Raw genomic sequence first — 24,489 nt, forward strand, 5'->3', positions numbered from 1 at the left:
GCCCCAAGGCCCACCGGGTGCCCAGCACTAATGAGGCCCGTCCTCTATGAAGCAGAGGAAAACCCAGAACAAACATGGGGAAAGGAAAGCGAGACCAAGGAGACAAGGCAAGAGCGGAGCCACTTCCCTAAGGTAGTCTCGGCGGCAGGAGGTGCCAAGAGCCCACAGAGTCTGGGCCTGGTGAGGTAAAATCTGTTAGTTTATTCGGCGTGGGACATGGTGTCAGGATTCCACATTGCCAGAGTCATCCACATCATCCCCAAAGCAGCTGTTAGCGTCGGCCTCGGCATCCTCGTAATAGTCATCGTAGAAGAGGTCCGAGCCCTCGTCGGGCGCCGGGGCTTTGGTCTTCACGCAGTACTCAGCCAGTGTGGTGGGCACCTTTACACCATCCCGCTCCGCGTCTACCTTGGTCCCCAAGACCTGCGGACGATGTCTGTGTACTCCCGGTCGGTCCTTGCATTTGCTCTCTTTCCACTTGCTATACTTCACAGAGTTGTCCACGTTAGCCGGGGAAAAGGTGTTGGTTCGTTGAAGAGAGAGATGACGCTCAGGAGGATGGTCCTGACATTTTGGGTGGGGTTCCACCGCTCCGAGGGCAGCTCACCGCTGTGGGGGTCATCGACCGGGGGGTGGAGAATGGAGATGCACACGTCCCCTGTCTCATAGATATTGGGGTGCCACATCTTGGTCAGGAACCGAAAGGCTGATGGGAAACTTGAGGCGTGCCTTAAAGTAGCCGCTCTCGGAGTAGGTATTGGGGGGGGGGGGGCGCGCAAATAGCCACCTACCAGTTGTATAGGTCGCCCTCTTCCACCAGGGTCACCCGGAAGCTTTCCACCAGCTCCTCCTGTAGCCCCTTGAGCTCGAGCAACAGCGCCTTCTGTGAGCTGGGTACCAGCGGCGGGGCCCTGGCGCGGCGGCGGAGGAGCCCGGGAGCGGGGGCGCGATGGGTGGCCGGGCCGCCGTTCGCCAGTCCGGGGAGCGCCGGGCGCCGCCAGGACCACCTCTGCCTTCCTCCTCTACGCCGCAGCCGCAGCCGCAGCCGCAGCCGCAGCCGCCCGGAACTCCCGAGCACTCCACTCGCTCTGGCCTGTTTGTTCGTTTTAATCATACCTACCTCAATAAAAATGGTTTTTAAAAGTTGGTGAATAAAGGTGGGAGGGGAACTGCCTTATTTCCTTCCTGAGTTTTTTGTTGTGGTAATGGCGGCAATCAAAGGACACACCTATAATCTGAATCACAGAGTTTAACACAATAACAAACTAATTATGTGGTACTTTAGTTTGGCATTTTACATTTTTTTCCATATGTAAATCATCTCACTTATCTAAACGACTGTATAACCCTATGAGTTAGGGGAAGCAAGGAGGAGGAAACATTCAGAGAGGTATTTGTTCAAGGTCACACATAAGTGAGTATCCAACAGTTTCCCAACCCTCTCTTCTACACTAAGCTGATATTCTTCTGAAAGTATTTCATTTCTGAGTATGCCTTGTCTTTGCATTGAGTCTATGATTTTTTTTAATGATTTCAGAAATGAAGGGAGATAGAGAATCATTTATTGGCTGCCTCCTGCACAACCCTTACTGGAAATGGAGCCCGAAACCCAGGCATGTGCCCTGATCAAGAATCAAACTGTGACTTCCTAGTTTATAAGTTGATGCTCATCCACTGAGCTGCACTGTCTGGGCAAGTCTCTGACATTTTGAAGAGCAAGAATCATGTATTACTCATCTTTATATCCTTTAAAGCAGCAACCACAGAGTCTTGGATGAGATATTCAATAATTGTTTGTGGTTGATTGGGTAGCCAAAACATCCACTCTGTCCTGTTCCCAATACTGGACACCATTTCTTTGTAACTTCTAGGTGTCTGTATTTAACCTTTCATTTTAGTAAGTCTTTGCTGGGTATGAATATATGTTTTCAGGGCACTGTGCTAGGCTATGATTTGGAAATTAAAGCTGTAAGCAAGACTGTGTCTATACTCAGAAAGCTAAGATTTTCTTAGAGTTACATAAAGACAGGTATCAGGTTGGACCCATTTCTGCCAGTTACTATGATAGCAGAAAAAGTTTTAAATTTCTATTAAAATTATTGTCCTTCTATAAATAAGCATTTTAAAGATTTGGGCTTTGCCTTTCCACAGGGATAGAAGTGGAGGTTCAGAGACATAATTTGATGAACAAGAATAGATCCAGAGACAAATGGTAGTGGAGAGGGGTGGGGGTAGGGAACAACCAAAAGACTTGTATGCATGCATATTAGCATAATCAATGGACACAGACACTGGGGCGGTAGGGCTTGCCTGGGGTGGGAATGGCTGGGGGAGGGGGCCAATTAGGGGAAAAAGGAGACATATGTAAAACTTTAGACAATAAATAAATTTAAAAATAAATATAATTTTAAAAAATTTTAAAAATTCAGAATGGGAAAATCCACAGAAACAGAAAGAATACTAATTACTGCTTAGGGCTGGTGGGGGTGGGGTTGGGTGACAGAGGGAAAAGAAACAAAAATGGGAAGACATGGTCTCTAGTCCAGCGTTTTTTAACCGCTGTTCAGTGGCACACTAGTGTGCCGCGAGATGTTGCCTGGTGTGCCGTAGGTGCAGACAAGACAAGAATTTTTCACTATTTTGTTTACTTAATATTTCATAATAAAGTAATTATAAAATACTTTCTTTGTGTTTATTTGATTCCTATTCAAGAGAATTACTTTATATATAGTCAATATAGGTACAGAGTTAAATTTTTTAACATTTTCTAATGGTGGTGTGCCTCGTGATTTTTTTCATGAAACAAGTGTGCCTTTGCCCAAAAAAGGTTGAAAAACACTGCTCTAGTCAGTGGTATAACGTCCTAAGGACAGCTTAGCCAGATTTACTATAGAAATTTGTCTAGCCGAAATCGGTTTGGCTCAGTGGATAGAGCGTCGGCTTGGGGACTGAAAGGTCCCGGGTTCGATTCCGGTCAAGGGCATGTACCTTGGTTGCAGGCATATCCCCAGTAGGGGGTGTGCAAGAGGCAGCTGATCGATGACTCTCATCGATGTTTCTAACTCTCTATCTCTCTCCCTTCCTCTCTGTACAAAATCAATAAAATATATTTTTAAAAAATAAATAAATTTAAAAAAAAGAAATTTGTCTAAGAGGAAAATTTAACCCTGTTGTGGTTCTTCTATCTAAAATAGCTACCTAGAGGACGGACCAATGTGGTTCAGCTGTTGAATGACAATCTAGGAAGTAGCTGGTTCAATTCCCAGTCAGGGCACATATCCAGGTTGCTGGCCCAATCCCCAGTGTGGGGTGTGCAGGAGGCAGCCAATTGATGACTCATTGATGTTTCTATCTCTCTCTCTCTCTCTCTCCCTTTCCCTCTGAAATAAAAAAAAAAAAAAAACATATATTTTTTTTTAAATTAGATTTTAAGTCCCTTTTGATCTAGATGGAAAGAAAAGAATAAAAAGCAGGTTTCAGCCCTAGCCAATTTTGCTCAAAGGATAGAGCATAGATCCATGGACTAAGAGGTCCCAGGTTCACACAAATAGGGGGATGAAGGCATAAGGGGGGGGGGGCTGTAATTGGGGGATGAGGACACATATATAATACCTTAATCAATAAAGAAATTTTAAAAAATAGTTTTATGAGAAAAAAAAATAAAGGGTCCAAGTTCAGTTTTGGTCAAGGGTACGTACGTTTGTTGCAGTCTTGATCCCCAGGACATGTGTCTCTCTCACTTCAATGTTTTTCCCGCTCTGCCTCTCCTCCTCCCTTCCACTCTCTCTAAAAAGAGAAAATCAATGGAAAAACATCCTTGGGTGAGGAATAACAATAAAAAAGCAGGTTCCATATAAAGCAGTTATATTCCAAGGGTAAAATGGGTGGTACTGATAGTCAACAGTATAGTTCAGAAAAAGGGAAAGATTGCTGTGTAATAAGATTTCAGGACTAAGTTCTTGAATGATGGGTAAAATTTAAAGTCATGAAGAAAAGGGGTGCAAGCAGAGTCCAGGCAAAGGTATAGATACACAGAATGGGTAAGATGGGATATTAACTAGTTTTAGGTGTAGTAGAGAAAGAATAGTAAGAGATAAGTAAGAGTAGTAAGTACAAGGATGGTTTGACTTCTAGGCCAAAGAGCTTGGACTTTATTCAGAAAGCAATGGCAGCTGTTTGGTATTTACAGCCTCAATTTCACTGTCGTTTCTATATTTTCCAGCTCCTACTGGACTCTAAGCTACTTTAAAGCAAGACTGGTATCCTTCATTTTTATAACTCCAGAGTGCTAAAAGTGTAAATGAAATATGAAGGAGGAGTTGGCAGCAGGTTTACAAACAGAATTCCTGATTTTGCTTGTGGCCATATGTTAAATTAGCTATGTGAAACAGAAAAGGTCCCACTAGCCACTTGAAAATTCAGTGTAAGTGAAAAACAACTGAAAACATGAGTTGAACTTGATAGACAGACAGATGGAGAGACAGAAATGGAGAACGTATCCTTGTTTTTGTATGCAATCAAGGTCTTTTCAGGGAATGACAAGTGTCCTTGAGAAATTCAAGTTCTTCTCTCAAGGCCCTATCTAAAAGTAATGACAGATCTTCTGACTTGAGCATTAGTGAACTGTTATATGAAGTCTCTTGTGGATTAAAGAATGTTTCTCCAACCTGTAAACAGAGCCACTTTATTTTTAAAAATACATTTGTATTTTAATGGAGTCTTTTGGGTTTTTTATGTACAATATCATGTCATCTGCAAATAAGGATAACTTCACTTCTTCTTTTCCAATTTGGATGCCTTTTATTTCCTCCTCTTGTTTAATTGCAATGGCTAGTACTTCCAGAACTATGTCAAACAGAAGTGGCGAGAGTGGGCATCCCTGTCTTGTTCCTGTTCTTAGAGGGAATGGTTTTAGTTTTTGCCCATTGAGTATAATGTTGGCTGTGGGTTTATCATATATAGCTTTTATTATGTTGAGGTATGATCCTTGTACTCCCACCTTTTTAAGAGTTTTTAACAGGAAAGGGTGTTGGATTTTATCAAATGCTTTTTCTGCATCAATTGATATGACTATATGATTTTTATCTTTCAATTTGTTTATGTGATGTATCACGTTTATTGATTTGCGGATATTGTACCATCCTTGCATACTGGAATAAATCCTTCTTGGTCATGGTGTATGATCTTTGTGATGGTCTTCTGGAGTCGATTTGCTAGAATTTTGTTGAGGATTTTGGCATCTATGTTCATGAGGGATATTGGCCTGTAATTCTCTTTCATTGAGTTGTCTTTTTCTGGTTTTGGTATTAGGGTGATACTGGCTTCATAGAAGGAGTTCGGAAGTGTTCCTTTCTCTTGGATTTTTTGGAATAGTCTGAGGAGGATAGGTTTTAGTTCTTCCTTGAATGTTTGGTAAAACTCTCCTGTGAAGCCATCTGGCCCTGAGCTTCTGTTTGCTGGAAACTTTTTGATGACTGTTTCAATTTCTTCCCACGTCACTGGTCTATTGAGATTTTAATAAATGAATTTGGCAACGTAGCAGGATATAAAATTAATGCCAAGAAATCCATGGCATTTCTATACACCAACAGTGAAACTACAGAAACAGAGGCTAAAAAAGCAATTCCATTTACCATCGCACCAAAAAAATTAAGATACCTAGGAATAAATTTAACTAAGGAAGTAAAGGATCTATTTGCGGAAAACTAACTACACGACACTGAAAAAAGAGATAGAGGAAGATGTAAGGAGATGGAAGAACATACCATGTTCGTGGATTGGTAGAATCAACATCATCAAAATGTCCATACTTCCTAAAGCAATCTATAGGTTCAATGCACTCCCCATTAAAATACCAACGACATATTTCACTGACCTAGAAAGAACTCTCCAAAAGTTCATTTGGAACAATAAAAGACCCCGAATAGCCACAGCAATCCTGAGAAAGAAGAGTAAAGTAGGAGGGATCTCAATACCAGACTTCAAACTATATTACAAAGCCACTGTTCTCAAAACAGCCTGGTACTGGCACAAGAACAGACAAATAGATCAATGGAATAGAATCGAGAACCCAGATATCAACCCAAATCACTATGCTCAATTAATATTTGACAAAGGAGGCACGAATATACAATGGAGTCAAGACAGTCTCTTCAATAAATGGTGTTGGGAAAATTGGACAGACACATGCAAAAGAATGAAACTAGATCACCAACTTACACCATTCACAAAGATAAACTCAAAATGGATACAGGACTTAAACATCAGACGGGAAACCATAAAAATACTAGAAGCATCCACAGGCAGCAAAATCTCAGACGTATGCCTAAATAACTTCTTCACTGATACTGCCCCTAGGGCAATGGAAGCTAAAGAGAAAATAAACAAATGGGACTACTTCAAAATAAAAAGCTTTTTTACAGCAAAAGAAACCATCAATAAAACAACAAGAAAGCCCACGGTGTGGGAGAACATATTTGCAAATATTACCACTGATAAAGGTTTAATCTCCAACATTTACAGACAGCTTATACAACTAAATAAAAGGAAGATGAATGATCCAATTAAAAAATGGGCAATGGACCTAAACAGAATATTTTCAAAAGAAGACAGAAGGAAGGCCAAAAGGCACATGAAAACATGCTCAAAGTCACTAATTGTCCGAGAGGTGCAAATCAAAACAACAATGCGGTACCATCTCACACCTGTCAGAATGGCCAACATCAACAAATCAACAAACGACAAGTGTTGGCGAGGTTGTGGAGAAAAAGGAACCCTCGTGCACTGCTGGTGGGAATGCAGACTGGTGCAACCACTGTGGAGAACAGTGTGGAGTTTCCTCAAAAAATTTGAAAATGGAACTCCCATTTGACCCAGTAATCCCACTTCTAGGAATATATCCCAAGAAACTAGAAACACCAATCAGAAAGGATATTTGCACCCCTATGTTCATAGCAGCACAATCTACAATAGCCAGAATTTGGAAACAGCCTAGGTGCCCGTCAGCAGATGATTGGATCCAAAAACCATGGTACATCTACACAATGGAATACTATGCTGCCATAAAAAAGAAGGAATTCTCATCATTTGCAGCAACCTGGATGGAATTGGAGAGCATCATGCTGAGTGAAATAAGCCAATCAATGAAAGAGAAACACCACATGACCTCACACATTGGTGGATGATAAAGATCATTATAAACTAATGAACCAAGAGACAGATATAGAGAAAGTAAAGCAACAGGCAGACTGTCAAATTACAGTGGGAAGGGTAGGGAGATCAGGGGGAGATAATAGATCAACCGAAGGACTTGTATAAATGCATATAAGTACAACCAATGGACATAAAACTATGGGGGGGGGAGGGGATGTGTGGGAGGGAGGGAGGGGGGCAATAAAAAAATCAATAAAATATGTAAAAATAAATAAATAAATAAATAAATAAATAAATAAATAAATAAAAATAAAAAATTTGACTCTCAAAAGAAAAAAAAATACATTTGTATTGACTTTTTACAGAGAGGAAGGGAGAGGGATAGAGAGTTAGAAACATCAATGAAAGAGAAACATCAATCAGCTTCCTCCTGCACATCCCCTACTGGGGATCGAGCCTTCAACTAAGGTACATGCCCTCGACCAGAATCGAACCTGGAACCTTTCAGTCGACGGCCTGACTTTTTGTCCACTGAGCCAAACCAGTCAGGGCAACAGAGCCACTTTGAAATAAAGTTGAAGCTGCCCTTCCACAGGAATTGCCCTGTATGGTCTTACTTGTCAAAACTTTGGAATGCAGCACGCTTTCCCTCCAGGGAGCACGCCCATGGTTGGTGCTATTCCCTTCCAGTCTCCTTCCTCAACATGTACATATCCCTCAACCTCTAAGGGACTCCATGAAACATGCAACCAGGAGGGCAAAGGGCAGTGGCAGCTTCTCCCAGGCTAACGCCCTGAGCCTGTCTCCAAGTCCCCAATTTCTCTGACTTGGTGAGCCAAAGCAGCCCAGCTTAGACTTTTCTGTTGTTTTGTTTTGTTTTGTTTTGTTTTGTTTTTTCTATGCCCCCTTCTTTTTTTTTTCACTGTCCTAAGTATATTTTTGCTGCCTTCATGGAACCAATACCCTTTGGTTCACTGCTGTGTAGCCCTTCCCTTTGTATAAACTCAACGCCCTGCCCCTTTTCTTTAAATAAATTCAATTTTTCTTTACTGTCAGAGATGATTATTTAGCCCACCCATGCACTACTGACTTTAACCTTTCAGAAATGTTTTAAACTGTCTTTAAAGCTATATAGACTAAATACATTTTACCCTTACTGAAAAGCAGAGACTTACAGAAGTGAAAAAGGTTTTAAAAGTGTCTAATCCAGGGAGAGGCAAGCAGAGAAAATCCAGGACATTTCCAAAGAAGAACCCCCTAACCAAAAGACTTCCTATAGCATGTCTGTGCCCAGGAAAGATCATGGATGGGTAGGCATAAAGATTTCATGGAAAGAAGTTCCAGGTGGTTGTTTTCTGTTCCCTCTCATGTAAAATATCCACAGACAAATATAATCTTTAAAAAAACAAAAACTTTGGAATGCTAAAACAGGGCAAAGTAACCTTTGGACTTAGCCTAAGCACCCTGTGCCTTGCAAAAGAATGTTTTGCAAGGACAATAAGAAAGTAGCTATTATGACTACTGGAATAAAATTAAAAACATTGTTTAGCAATAATATCATTATGTTTTGTTATTTACACCAATAGAAATGCCTTCCTTTTATTGATGTTATTCCCCTTCCCTTTCTCATAAACACCCATTGCCTTTTACTCTTAACTGGGCTTCTGCCTGAATCAATGCATCAGAATAGCTATACTTACTAATGCCAAGAAATGTCTGTTGTCTCTCACTTTGAAAGGCCCTTTTATTTTTAGGTTGACGAATCTCTGAAATTATATTTTTTATTTACAAATGCTTAATGCTTGATTCAAAAATAATATTAGTATGAAAGCATCTACTGTCATCTCTGCCTTCCTCTCCTTTAACTCTCCACCCTCTTTTCCAAGGTCCCTGATGCTACTGGCAGTTGAACCATTAAGAAGAAAATAAAATGAATTTGCAGAAAATCTGTGGGAGGAAGAAGCATAACTATGATTAATAAGAACAACTTAGGAGACATGTAGAGGGTAGAATTAAGCCCCTCAAATAAGTCTTTCCTGACCACATGGTGGTCCATTATCCCCAAATAATATTTTCTTTTAATTTGTTATTTTTAAAATATATTTTTATTGATTTCAGAGAAGAAGGGAGAGGAAAAGAGAGATAGAAACATCAATGATGAGAGAGAATCATTGATGAGTGCCTCCTGCATGCTCCACACTGAGCACTGAGCCTGCAACTGGGGCATGTGCCCTGACTAGAAATCAAACCATGACCACCTAGTTCATAGGTTAATGTTCAACCACTGAGCTACACTGGCTGGTCTGTTATTTATTGATTGAACGGAGATAGATTTATTGTTCCACTTATTTACGCATTCATTGGTTGCTTCTTGTATGTGACCTGACTGGGGATTAAACCCACAGCTGTAGCATATTGGGAAAACACTCTAACCAACTGAGCTCCCTGGCCAGGGCTGCCCCCAAATAATCTTTTCTAAATTATTCTCATTAATTTGTCATACTGCCTGAAAATAAACTATATGGGAACACATTTAGATTAATTAACACCTCTTTTCTATGTATACAATCACCTCTAGGAAAGCTGGAAAAGCTACCAGACCTGACTTACTAGTGTTGATGTGCAAAAAGAAGGTCAATTGCCTACAGGCTAATAATCACCTTACTTTTCCCTATGATACATGATTATTAGGATCTCTGGGGCTGGTAGTTTGGGTTCTGGTAAAGAGAGCAGACCATTCTGTGAAGCCTAGCAGGGTATAGTAGTATGGTGGGCAGAATTCCAAGATGGCCTCTAACATTCCTGGATCTCTGTTGTACATATACCTTCTTCCATTATTCAGTCTAGCTACTGAAATGTGGATTGCACAGATAAAATTAAGTTCCTAAAATACTTGATCATAAAATAGAGAGATTATCTGGATGGACCTCATCTAATAAATGAACTCTTTAAAAGTAGAAAGTTTTCTTCAACTAATGGCCAAACCGGTGATCAGAGGTTTGAAGTACTAGTGGGATTGATGGCAGAGAAGTTTTATTGTTGTTGGTTTAAAAATGGAGAAGTGGAAAGGAACATGAGCAGTCTCTTGGAGCTGAGAGTGGTTGACAGCTTTCAAGAAAATGGGGATCTCAGTCCTACATATGTAAGGCATTTAATTTTGTCAACAACCTGAGTGAGCCTGGAAGACCCTGAAGCCCCAATGAGAACTGCAGTTCTGGGCAATGCTTTCATTTTAACCTTGTAAGACCTGAGCAGAGGATCCAACGTAACCTGTACCAGACTCCTGGTCCATGGAAACTGTGAGCTAACAAATTGCTGCTATTTTAAGCCACTAAGTTTGTGTTATTTTGTTATATAACAATAGAAACTAGTAGATATGTGCTCTCTTAGGATAAGCATGAGGGTTTTGGCAATCAAGAGTCTGGAGAGAGGGGTTCTATAAAGCAAGAGGCTACAAAAAACAAACTTATTTGAATATTTTTCTGGTGGACTGGTTTTCTGCTCAAGAAATAGAAGATAACTACCTTCCTTTCTTCCTTCCCATCCCATGAACAATAGAACCTTCTTTCTAATACCCAAAGCTGTGATTGTTACATTGTAATTAACTAGTTATTAATATTAATAATAGGAAAGAAACAGATGGAAGATTAGGTATTACAAGCATGACCATCTGGGCAGCTATACCAGGAAGCTACTGTTATAAATGCTTAGAAACTTTCTTATAGTCTTTATTGTCTCTCTGCTTCCTTAGCCCTACCCATTAGTTTAAATCAGTTAATCTCTAAAACTTCAGCTATTTTAAATCCAGGCATTTATAGTCTTAGAATATTAGGGCCATCCTTAAACTATTCTACCCAGAGATTCTCCAGTCTAAGACCAAGTTAGGATGTTCTTTTTAATCTAGGCCAAATCCTCTATACCACAAAAGAAGCCAAATATATATAAATATTTTTCCGCCTAACTTTTCTTTTAATTTTAGAAACAAAGATAATTGTTTTTAAAACATTACATAATAAGTTAGAAGCTAGAAAACCCCATACCCAATGAAGCGGCTTAGAATATGGAAAGCAAAATTTGATGAGCTCCATTGTACCTGGCCAGGCTGAGGTGCAAGATCACACACTCATCGCCAGAGCAAATATATTTTTGTGTGGACACCAAGGAAAGCAATTCTCATTTGTTAATTTGTTTGTTTTATATAGAAGAGTATAAAATTGAGGAGAGTTAACTTGGGTTTGAGTTTTAAAACTTCAGATTCGAAGATATGCTTAGAGTCTAAATTCAAAGTGTGAAGGTGATCTAAAAAAGAAACTTGATATTTCAGTGAGGTTTTTATAAATTTAGAATTTTGCTTTTCACTCTTCAATCAAAGCTTTCAAAACTAATTCAGATTGTATATCATATTTGATACAAAGAAAATCACTGCGGTATTGCAAAAACAAATAGCCATTCTTGATACAGAAGGCAAAAGATAACTTAAAATTTTTATTAAAGAGGCTCTTTCTAAACATTTTTATAAAATAAATGCAAATAAATTAGAAACATATTTTGGATTTCCCTGAAATTACCCAGTAACAGAGAGCTTCAGTTCACATTTAAATAGACTGAGGCTTTTAAATTAGAAGTGATCAATAATGCCATTTATTGTCCTACTTGGCTAAAGCAAGAGGCTAGCAAAGAACTCATGAAAAACTCTAGTATATCTCCAAAGAATATGTAGTTAACATTTGGCTAATGACCTCCTCACTCATGCCTCCATCATTCTTTTTAAGTATTTATTTCACTTTTTAAAAAATATATATATTTTATTGATTTTACACAGAGAGGAATTGAGAGGGATAGAGAGTTAGAAATGTCGATGAAAGAGAAACATAGACCAGCTGCCTCTTGCACACCCCCTACTGGGGATATGCCCGCAACCAAGGTACATGCCCTTGACTGGAATCAAACCTGGGACCTTTCAGTCCCCAAGCCAACACTCTATCCACTGAGCCAAACCAGTTTCGGCTATTTATTTCACTTTTAGAAATATTCAGGAGAGCAGATTTTGAAGGATGAGATAAAGGATAAAAAATGTAGTGTTAGGACTATAGGGCAATATAATCCTTAATGGCCATTTGCAAGCTTTCTACCACAGGAGAACAGTAGACCAGGACAAACTCACTGGACACCAGGACTTAGACCATTCAATGAATGAAAAGTGACCTCAAGGCACCTGATTGCATGCCTGCATTCCATCTGCATTCCAAGCTAATCAGCTCAGCCCCAAACCCACTAACAAGTTTTCTGCCAATGACTGCTTATAAGGATGAAACTATAGCTCCTGGGGGCTGCCATCATCAACCCAATGTCCCCTTGGCTCAGTGCTATACAGCCCTTTCCTTTGGATATCCCATCCCACATCATCTTCCTTTAAATAAACTCAATTTTCTTAAATCACCCTGTGAGATGGCTATTTAGCCTACCTGCGCATCGCCATGCTAATCCACCATGTTCACCTTTCATTTTGGTAGCCCATACAGGGATATATAGAAGGAAAGTCCCCTTTTTTCCCTTCCCCTCACAGCCCTACCTCTAACTCCAAGAGACTTTTAGTCTTGGGGTCCAACACCAACTAAGGCCTTTAGGACTCCCAAGTGATGGCAGGAGTGCCAGATCGTCTGACCTGATTTCCACTCATGGGTGAGTCACTTCATTTTTGGGAAGAGGGCACTAGGGACTGAGACTCTCAGCTCCCCATGGAGCCACCACTTGTGGGCATAGGTCACCCACTTAAAATTCTCTAGGGAGGCTGCAGCTAGAGGAGTCCTGTTACAGAATAAACTAGGTTTCAAATGGGCAAGAGGGTTCTAGGCAGCCTGTGGTCGCAAGCAAACATCCAAGTAATGGAGGCACACTATGAAAAAACACACACTAGCTCAAACCCTATCCCAAAATAACCTTGAGGATTTTCTTTTGGGGACATTGTCAATTCCTGTGTTTCAGGGGGCAGATAGCTCATTTGCAGACTGGTTGTAAACCATTAGGCACAAGGCACAAGGAAGTCCAACGTTGGATCGGATCAGCAGTTTACTAGGGTATAAATAGTGGGGACGCCCCTCTTTATCCCTAGCCACTGAGAGGACACTGAGTCCCAAACTGGGTTTTCTCTAGTCACTGAGGGATGCCTCCTAGAATAAGCCTCAGCACAAGGAAGGGGAGCCCAACCAGGCTAGTAATCTAGTCATCCCATTGGTTTCTCTCTTCCTAGGAGACTCTCCCTCCTGCAAATACTTATTGCAGTCATAGCATGGGCAATTCAATCTGGACACCTCCCAAGGACTCACCTCTGGCCTGCCTTTTTGGGGGGAGGGGAAAATAAAACTTATTGAGCAGGGAACAAAACTATAACCATTTAAGTTCATCATTGTTTTCCTCTTTGTGCATTTGCAAATACAATATGTTAAGTCTTTGAAAAAATTCATAACAAGGACTCTGACTTACTTTAAATTACAGTTTTCTAAGCAGGTCATCTCTATTTTTAAAAAATACATTTTTATTGATTTCAGAGAGGAAGAAAGAGGGAAAGGGAGCAGCATGCATGATAAGAGAAAATCATGAATTGGCTGCCTTCTTGCAAGTCCCCCACTGGGGATCGAACCAATATTCCAGGCATGTGCCTTTGACCAGAATCAAACCAGGGACCTTTCAGTTTACAGACCAACGTTCCATCCATTGAGCTAAACTGGCTAGGACTAAGCAGGTCATCTCTTTAAAGTAAAAATTTGTATAACTCTAAAGGACTGAAAACATAAAATACTAGCAAATAATCAGGAAAAATAAAAGATAAGTTATATGGAAACCTTTCTGTCTTCCAGATATATGAAAGCTTGTTTTTATTTCCCTAAAACAATTTGGTAAATTATACCTTCCCAAGCAATATGAAACCTTTTATATTTTTCTCCCTACTTTATTCCTCCAGAATCTGGCAATTCTTATAGCAAAACATTTCTTTGCATAAATTAATAAGACCAGTTTCCAATTGTGTATTTATTAATCAAGACTTCGATTGGAATGTCATATCTAAAAAGGATGTCCCTGGACTCTGAGCATCACTAGAAAGCATTCTCAAAACTGATTGAAGTCAATCAAAAGCTTCTTGCAAGAAATGTCATGGTACCTTGCTTAATCACGTGGTTCATGGCAGTCTTTCCAAGTAAGGAACAAAGTTTGCTTTCCTGAGAGATGGCAAGGAAGGAACCTCAAGATATCATTGGAGACCAAGAACTTAAAGAATTCACCTAAGTCTTGCAGGCAAACCTGATGGCAGGTAGGTGGCTCAGCTGCTTTGCCCTGAGGGGCTAATTAAGGTTCAACATGAGATTCCAGCAAAGCTGGTTTTTAAAAGACTATTTAATCAATTGCTATTCTTATTATATTCATGCAAAAAATCAGGCCATATTGATCTAAACATAATACAGTAAATAAATTGGTCATAATTTGGCTCTTTAACAAAAATAAGGGTGATCTTGGGGGGCGGATATGTTTTTAATAGATTCCATATACTCAGTTGAGGATATTAGACTCTAATTCCGTTCATTATCTTCAAAGTTTTATTTTTCACCCATGAACTAAACTAAACTAAATCCTGATTTTTTTTTATAGTTTTCTTAAATATCTGGCAACAACCCTCCAAACTAGTGTCTTCTTTCCTTCCACCAGACCATTGTCATAATTCTTGTTGTTCTAGCTTTTGATCCAATAATATTAAAATTTATAACAGAGTTTGTCTCCACCAGGTTAAAAGGCCTACTTTTACTCAGGAAATACCACCACCAGGCACCATCAAAACCTGCTTTTAAGCCCAATCTTCATTATCCCTCTGACAGAGAGTAAGGATTTTTGGCTCTGGAGGAAAACACTTTGCCCCCTTTCAGCAAAAAACACCTATAAAATAGATCTGATGCTCTTTTTTCTCTGAAAGAATTCAGTGCCAAAAATTCTTGATGGGGGGGGGGGGGGGGAATGTTAAACAGATCTCCAGAATGTTACACCACCAGAGCAAAGACTATGGGCCAGGTAGAAAAACTCACCAGACAGAAACCCCCAGATGGCTAGCAAGGGGCAAAACTGGGAAAACAAGAACCTCACCCCCGGGTAACTTTTCCTCCCCTGGCATATCACTGGTCAAGCAGTTTAGACCCCCTGGCCTTTTCCTCCAGGTCCAGAAAAGCAGTAAAACCAGACAAGTGACACTCTGGCTGCCTCAGGACCAGCTTTTACCTCCCAAGTCATTCAACAGGTTTCTTTAGCCTTGGGTATCACATCCAAACTCTACCCTGCATCTTAATGAAACACTGGCTGTAATAAATGATTTGATATGTGCTAGGGATTTTTTTTTTCTACATTCCTTCTTAGTAGGAGATGTAGGTCTACTCAAAACATGGACAATCAACAGGATAGGATCCTGGGACATGCTTCTCACCACTCCAACTGCTCTGAAGCTGGCAGGGGTAAAGCCCTAAAGCCATCACACCAGAGTAAGAGGGTAAGAAGAGAAGGAATGGATGATCAAACCCAAAAAACACCTCAAGGAGGAACCTATGTAGAACAGATCTTTACATCTTGCCTAGTAGGAGTTGGGACACCTATTGCTAATATTCAGAATTATACTCCGAATAATTCTATCCATTTTGGGAAGAAAGCACTATACAGGGCCCTTTATGCTTTGGGACCTATTTTCTTGGTAAAGGATGCAGGAAGATTTTCTCTAAAGGTTGCTGAAGTAGCTCCCTGTGGTGAATGTCTGACTTTTACCAGGTATTCTAGTTATTGTCTTTCGTAGCTAATAATTGCAATATGTTTTGATAATTTCACACTCGATTATAATGGATATACTAAGCTGCTGTCTGATTGGTTTCTGATATGTGGTGTAATTTTTTATTCATATATCTGTGAGAAAATCACCTTATCCATAGAAGGACTGACAGAAGATAGACCTTCACCCTGATTCCATTAAGAATAATTATTGTAAGGTATGTACACATATAATACCTTAATTTTAAAAAATGAGAAAAAAATTAAAAAGAATAATTATTAACAAATGGAAAGAGGAGGAAAATGTTAGGACTGTAAGGCAATATAATCCTTAACAGCTATTTGGAAGTTTCTTGCCATAGGAGAACAAAAGACCAGGAAATACTCACTGAACAACAGGAGTCAGACCACACAAGGAATGGAAACTGACCGGAAGGCACCTGGTTGCATGCTTGCATTCCATCTGCATTCCAAGCTAATCAGCTCAGCCCCAAACCCACTAACAAGTTTCCTGCCTATGACTGCTTATAAGGATGAAACTATAGCTCCTGGGGGCTGCCATCATCAACCCAATGTCCCCTTGGCTCGATGCTGTGCAGCCCTTTCCTTTGGATATCCCACCCCACATCCTCTTTTCTTAAATTCAATTTTCTTAAATCACCCTGTGAGATGGCCATTTAGCCTACCTGCGCACCACCCTGTTAATCCACCATGTTCACCTTGTTAACTAATGTAAAAATATTGAAACCTGTAAATAATTTTTGTGGGTTTATTTGAGCCCAACTGTCAACAAATGCCAGGAAGCAGAACCTCAATGGATTGAAATAATGCTCCAGAGAATGGCAGGTTTTCATCTATTTTTATATATTGCAATCAAAGGAGGGGATGTAAGTGGGTTACATAAAATTCAATTGTGATAGATTAGAATGGTGGGTGAAAGCAAAGCGGGGAAAACCCCTGGGATTTGATAAAAAGTAAAATGATAGACACATACTTCAGTGGGTACAGGATAGTCAATAGTCAACAATTAACATAATAACAATAACAATGAAGGACCCCAAGTGGTCCGGAAAAGGGAAGTTACAAGTTACCCAGACATTTCAAGGATATGTTATCATAGATGCAAAAAGACAGATAGGCTCAGTTAAGGTAAATGTTAACCTTGTCAGAGAAGATAACAGCCTAGGATATCACTACCCACCATAACTGGGTTTAGTTAAAGTTTAATTTCAGACCGTCCTTTGTGGTTACTTTAGTTCTCTGAGTTTGCAAGACTGCCTTGCAGGCCTTCCCTGAGCTTATCAGGTTAGCATGTGGCCCCTTTCATCCACAACCTTTCATGTAGCTCATCCGGTTATAACTCTTCAAACTCCAGCCAAGGAGAATAGACAGGTCCCTGTGTATGACAAGTTGCAGTATGTAGTGAAAAGATGATGAAACCTGGATTCTACTGCTGACTATCATTTAGCTTAACACCATTTTCAAAACTCAATGGGTTGTTGTGAAGACTCAATGAGATATTGGTGAAAAGGTGCTTTGTAAACTTAGCCACTGTGCATACCCAATACTTTCCCTCCTCTGTGCACTATTTCATGTCTTCAATGCAAAACCAGGTCTTTAGCATATCTCAAATACCACATTGTAAAGTCATTGAAGTCATGGAGCATGTCTCCCTTTTTCACTGCTATAACCCTGCACCTTGTGCAGAGCCTGACATAGAGTTTGTTTTTGTGGTATTCGATCTTTTTTATCTGGACTTTTCTCATCCTTAGGGCCTGCTCTCAGAGCCTTAACGTCTCAAACTTTCCCCTAAAAAAATGCTCTGGGGAAAAGAACAAATAACTTCATTTACAAGATATCAATGGTGAACAATACTTACTGGGCTATTCTCTGCTCCCCTTCCTCTTGGGGAATTAACATTCTAATAGGAATGAAAACCTAAGAGATAGTCTTTAATGATTAGCATTTCAGTAATCAATAGCCTGTGGGCAATACCTGATTTTATGCAAGAAGCTTTTAGAAGTCACTGATTCCAGAACCAGGATTAGAGTCAAGTATGGCATTTACCCTGGTTACAAACTTTAAGAGAGCATAAAAAACCAGTAATCAAGATAAGTAATATTTTAATGTAATTACTTATTTTACAGCTTTATTGAGTTATAACCTACATGTCATAAAGCTCACTTATTTAAAGTGCACAATACATAAGTACAACCAATGGACACAAAACTCTGGGGAGGGAGGGTATGTATTGGGGGGGGGGCAATGTTAAAATATGTACACAGATAATAATTTAATAAAAAAAATATTAAAAAATAAAATAAAGTGCACAATACAATGGTTTTCAGCTATTTACAGAATTGTGAAACCATCACCAAATCTATTTTTAGAATATTTTCATCACAGCATAAAGAAACATTGTATCCATTAGTAGTCAATCCCTCTCATCCCAGTTCTAGGCAACAAATCTATTTTCTGTCTCTCTTTGTTTGTCTATTCTAGACATTTCATGTAAGGGAAATTATACTATATGTGGTCTTTTTTATTGTGTTTTTTAAATTTAGTGTAATGTTTTCTAGGTTCATTCATTGTAAGGATATACTACATTTTGTTTATTCATTCATCAGTTGATTGAGTAATTTCCACATTTTGGCTGTTATAAATAATGCTGTTATGAACAAGTTTTTATATGGACATGTTTTCAATTCCCATGAGCATATACTTAGGAGTGGAACTGTTAGGTCATATTTAGCTTTTTTACCTAGATTTAGCTTTTTGAGAGCCTGACAAACTATTCCTCATTTTACATTTATATCACCAATATAAGAGGGTTTTAATTTCTCCACATTCTTGCTAATGCTTTTATGTCTTTTTCATTACAGCCATTCTAATGGGTATGAAATTGTAAAATGCAATTTTAGAAAATTAACACATAATCCTTCCCAGCATCCAGGTCCAGCCCCAACAGGGTTTCTTCCTAGCTCCCTCCTCTGGGACCCCTAGCCCTTCCTGTCAGGGGTCCTACTCCGCACAGGGCCTGCAAGGAGGGAGGGAGAAAGAGGCTGACTCACCGCCCACCTTGAGGGGCCTAGCTGAACTGGAATCCGGTTCTGAGACTCCAGGAAGAAGAAAGTTCAGGCGACCGAGGCAGATCCCAGCTGTGCTGACGACATGGTTGACACCTCCCAGAAATGCCAGGCTCAAGCCAGCACCTGCGCCACAGAATGAGAAGGCCCCCTGAGGACTTTGGCTATGTGGGCATTGACTCCATCCTGGAGCAGAAGCAGGGCTTTGAGTTTAACATCATGGTGGTCGTAAAGTATGGTAGAAACCATACTTGGGTAAACAATTGCTGTTTAATATTTTAGCCTTGCTGTTTTGGGTTCTGTACTCATTGAAATGTTATTTTGATTTTCTGAACTTATGGATGCTATCTCAATACTCCATTGGTGATGGTTTGAATATCCCATTGATTGTGATCTCACTGGTCTCTGAAGCACATTCTTCTGGGATCCAGGACAGATCAATTATCCTAAATTGCCTCAGTAGCTACAGATAGTGCATTCCTGTTGATTCAGTGATCCCAGAATCTGGACAGCACAATTATTCTAAATTGTCCAGGTGGTCCCATATAATGTGTTTCTGTTGATTTAGTGATTCGTAGATAACTAAGTTGCTCAAATTTTTTTTTTTAACTTCTTTCATCCCATCTTTATTTTCACCATTTACCCTTAGGCTTTAATTCAGATTGCCTTAGAAAAGTAGAATCCATTGTGCTTACTCATATTGATGATTTTATCAAAATACCTAATAGGAGTAAATTTTTGTGTGTTTTCTTAATCCTCACCCGAGGATTTCTTTTCTATTGATTTTTAGAAAAAGTGGGAGTGAGGAAGGCAAAAAGGGAGAGAGAGGGAGGGAGAGGGGAGGAGAGAGGGAAGAGGGGGAAAGAAACACTGATGTGAGAGACACATCAACGCACACACAGCACAATGCTCTAGCCGTTGAGCCAAGGTGAAAGTTATTTTTTTTTTTTAAATATATTGATTTCAGAGAGGAAAGGAGAGGGAGAGATAGAAACATCAATAATGAGAGAACCATTAATTGGCTGCCTCCTTGAGGATTGAGCCTTCAACCCAAGCATGTGCCCTTGACCAGAATGGAACCTGGAACCCTTCAGTCCACAGACTGAAGTTCTACCCATTGAGCCAAACCTGGTGAGAGTAAATTTTAAGACTAAAGACGTAACAGTTTGTTGAGTAATTTGCCTACAGCATCTGTGAGGTGTGGTCTGCAAATGTATTTTCTTCCTTTTTAGCAGGTATGTCCAGTGGCTCAAGAGGACATACCATGTGGATGTCCTGTCCTGACTACTCAAGCTCAGTAAACACCTAAAAGGAACACAACCTCTTTCTTTTTGAGACATAAATGTTTAATTTGGATGATGAGGATAGGCAAGCACTAAAGACAATGGCTAGCTCTTCCATTTATTCCAATGAAGGAAGAGGAAATAGGATCTTGACTGTTTTTTATCTATGAATATTTACCTTATCATATCTATAACTTGGTATATCTTGAGCAGGACTACCCCAATAAGGTGAGAGGTGATAATAGTCAAAGATGGAGATGACAAATTTGCAGAATTCAACATATATATGTAGGTTAGTCCAATGTCCCCATATGGTCTCAAATTCCATATTTGGTCAGAGCGGGCTCACCTTTGCTCCACTGTGCCTCAGATTCTGCTTCATCACTTTTGAGGGAGAGTAGATTCAGATCGTCTGGGAGCTAGCTGGTGGGGGCCGTTTCCTTGGCAGCTTGCTGGGCCAACTATATAGTATTTGTATCTTTTTGTCTTGGGCTTCTCAAAGTTCACCACAGACATAGGTACCCTGATAGTGTCCAGCCCATTTACCGTCACCTCACACCAATACTCACCCCATCGCGTGATGGGCCCTTCTGGTAACTTTAATGCAAGCGGGGCTACCACAACACCAAGATTTTTTAGAAAACGGCTGGCAACTATTTCAGGGTTTAGCTCCCATTTGACAATGTTCTTCATCCCCACTTCCAGGTGACAATTTTTCAGAAATTTCACTTTCACCTCACCGCCTTGGTCTGAATCTTTTCTAGTTTTCCTTCTTTTCTTAGCAATTTCTCCTCTTCAAACAACTTCCTGTTTTCAGGGAATGCATATACAGCCAGTCCTTGAGAAAGAAGCTTATTAAGGCCCACAGATTTCCTCATTGAAACCAAGTCACTCCAGACTCCAAGCTCCTCTGCCGACTGCGTGAGGTTGAGCTCCAGGTTCTCTTTGGGCCGGTACTTCGTGTCCTCCACCAGCAGGTAGACTCGGTGGCGCCAGTGCAGGCGCGGCTTCTGACCCTTCTCGTCTTCCAGCGGCACCTTCCACCAGCGCTCCACGATGACCGTGCCCTGGTTGTGAGAGAGGCTGAAGCCGCGCTCCGGGCCGGGGGTGCACCCTTCCAGTTGCGGCCGGAACAGCGCCCCGACTCGACTCCTCGCAGTAGCTGCTCAGTGGCCACGAGCAGCAGAGCCCGGCCAGGGAACGCCATGTTCCGGGCGTGGAGAGGGCCCTAAGTTGCTCAAATTCTGCTTCTGTAAAAATGCTTTTTTGCGAAACAGGTTTCTCATTCCACACCCAAAGATGTAATCGATACTTTTGTGATTTTCTGCCAATATAAGCCAGGCGTGGCAAGCTGTTCGGGGCTGCGAGGTCCGGTGCGCTTTCACTCCCTCGTATGCTGTCGGCTTTTAATAAATGACTCCATAATTTTACTTTTTTTGAGGGGTCCTTTGTAAGATGGGAGTTACACTACAACAGTTGGGCAGAGCGGCTTGGGGCAGTCCACCTTGATCAGCACTCTCTTCAAATTCAAAATCAGTCGGAAGTCAGTGCAGCCGCCCAGCTCAGAGGAGCGAATCCCCAAGACCATCGAGATCAAGTCTATAACGCAGGATATCGAGGAGAAGGGCGTCAGGATGAAGCTGATAGTCATCGACACGCCAGGCTTTGGGGACCACATCAACAATGAGAACTGCTGGCAGCCCATCACGAAGTTCATCAGCAACCATTTCAAGAAGTATGTGCAGGAGGAGGTGAACAGCAACCAGAAGAAGCGCATCCCCGACACACGTGTGCACTGTTGCCTGTACTTCATCCCAACCACCAGCCACTCCCTTAGGCCCCTGGACATCGAAGTTCATGAAGCACCTGAGCATCGTTCCTGTCATTGCCAAGGCCGACATGCTGACCCTGGAGGAGAGGGCCTACTTCAAACAGCATATCACCGCCGACCTGCTGTCCAATGGTATCTACGTGTACCCCCAGAAGAAGTTTGACAAGGACACGGAGGACGGGCTGGTGAACGAGAATTCCTGAGATCTTCCCGTTCCTGTGGTGGGCAGTGACCACAAGTGAACAGGAAGAGAATCTTCAGCAGGAAAACCAAACGGGGCACCATAGAAGTTGAGAACATCATGCACTGTGAGTTTGCTTACCCGAGGGACCTCCTCATCAGAACGCACATGCAGAACATCAAGGACACCACCAGCAGCATCCACTTTGAGGCCTACTGTGTGAAGCACCTGCACAAGAGCAGCATGACCAACTGGGCCAGGAATGGAGGGCACAGGAGATATAGACCCGCCGACCCTAGACACAGCTCCCCCTCCCCCCGCCCCATTCATTTTATATCCTTCCCTGCATTTGGCATTGCTCTCCACCCCTCACAACGATGCCAGGACAGACAATGAGTGCCCCCTGAGTATGATTGTTACTGGCTCACCCATGGGGTGCCGGGGGTAGAGGCAAGCATTCTGGCTGTCCCTGAGGTCCAGGGAGGCTGGACCATGGGCTTCCTGCACTTGTTCTTAGTCTCCCCACCCCCCTACCCCCACAGTTTCAGCCCCAAGAGCATGCCCGGGGTATGCCCAGGAGGAATGGAGCCCCCTGGGGGACCTGGAGCCCCTTCCTGTCTCCACCCCCTTACATGGTGTGGGCCATAACTCAGACCACATAACTCAGAGAGCCCCTCTAACCCCTGTACCCCCCACGGGGAGACTAGTTAATTCCATGAGACACAAGTTGCCAATTGCTTAGACGTGGCAAGCCCATCGGCTGCTGCCCACCCACCCACCTGCGAGCCCATCCTGGAACAGGAAGTGAGTGCCTTTATCCAGCTGCCCACTTGAGCCCACACTCCTGCTGTCCCCTCAGATGGGAATGGAGACAGGTTGGAGAGGGAAGTGTGTCCTTGTCACCCTGTGGTACCTCTGTCCCCCCCCCTGTGGCTGGGATTTTTTTTTTTTTTTAATGTTTTGTATGTTTTTTCATATGCTCTGGGTGGGGTTTTTAACTATCACTTTCCCACACTCTGGATTAGTTCTGATTGTACCACAAGGAGCCCTCAAATCGGCTAATGTGAGAAACTTGGAATGAAGACCCTTTATCCTGCCATCTTGCTGAGGGAGTCTCATTTAAAAAAAATAATAATAAAAAAGGTTATTGCATGATCCTGGATGAATCCCGCTCTCAGCAGTCCAAGGTCCTGATCATCTCATCTCACTGCTTTGTGGTAGGGAGAAACAGGGAAGCGCGGTTCCCAAATTGTCCTTCACCCTGTGGCACACCAAGGGGAAAAGCCACCTTGATGGTGATTGGCCTTCTCCCTCTCTTTATCCTTGATTAAAACCCGTTGCACATAAGGCAACATGGAAGCTGATGTTTTTACTCATCTCGCTGTTTGAAAGCACCATTATGAAGTCAGGTTGTACAGTAGTTAACAGTACCTTTTATAGCCGAAACTGGTTTGGCTCAGTGGATAGAGCATCGGCCTACGAACTAAAGTGTCCCAGGTTCGATTCCGGTCAAGGGCATGTGCCTCGGTTGTGGGCACATCCTCAATGGGGAGTGTGCAGGAAGCTGCTGGTCAATGTTTCTCTCTCATCGATGTTTCTAACTTCCTATCTCTCTCCCTTCCTCTCTGTAAAAAAATCAATAAAATATATATTTTTTAAAAATAGTACCTTTTATGGAGAGAGCTCATATATTCTAAACGAGAGATAACAGCGGCTTCTAGAAACTGGTTTTCTTCAAGGTTTCCTGTGTGGTAGGCTCCTGAAATACTGTATAAAAGGGTCTTCTGGTGTCCTCATCTCCCTGCTGCTTGTTGGGTTCTGCTTTGCATCACCAGGAATGGTGCTGGCAGGACAGCTCAGTGGCTGGGAGGGGTTTTGGCCTCCTGAGTATGTCTCTACTTCCCATCCCCTGCTTGTGCTCCTATCTGATCAGGCTAGAGACAACAACAAAAAGATATATAGTTTTAAAAAATCCAATACCAATATATAGATTTCCATAGAATTTCCTTTTTCCTTCTTTCTTATATTTTCTCTCTGCAAGGTATTGTTACTATGTTTTGTTATTAATTTTTTTGTTTTGTTTTGTTATTAATTTTTGCTGCAATAAACCCTCTTGTTTCAGTCACAGCAAGAAACAAAAACCAAACAGAAAACTTCTCT

At 41.3% G+C, this 24,489-nt stretch overlaps 3 pseudogenes across 3 annotated transcripts; 1 reads left to right on the forward strand and 2 right to left on the reverse strand.

The window, feature by feature from the left end:
* Positions 1-211: 211 nt before the first annotated feature.
* Positions 212-12,631, reverse strand: LOC311614844 (ubiquitin-conjugating enzyme E2 R1-like; annotated as a pseudogene). Its single transcript has 2 exons — positions 12,618-12,631; positions 212-1,022 (listed from the first exon to the last, which is right to left on the reverse strand). The product of its transcript is annotated as a ubiquitin-conjugating enzyme E2 R1-like (transcript).
* A 2,943-nt stretch (positions 12,632-15,574) lies between these two features.
* LOC311614845 (septin-9-like) lies at positions 15,575-22,725 on the forward strand (annotated as a pseudogene). The gene is made up of 3 exons: positions 15,575-15,951; positions 19,071-19,272; positions 21,794-22,725. The product of its transcript is annotated as a septin-9-like (transcript).
* On the reverse strand, positions 20,737-21,524 carry LOC311614971 (large ribosomal subunit protein bL9m-like; annotated as a pseudogene). The gene has a single exon. The product of its transcript is annotated as a large ribosomal subunit protein bL9m-like (transcript).
* Positions 22,726-24,489: the final 1,764 nt, after the last annotated feature.

Source organism: Pipistrellus hanaki (assembly GCF_964339955.1).
Source record: "Pipistrellus hanaki genome assembly, chromosome: X".
Classification (NCBI taxonomy): Eukaryota; Metazoa; Chordata; class Mammalia; order Chiroptera; family Vespertilionidae; genus Pipistrellus; species Pipistrellus hanaki.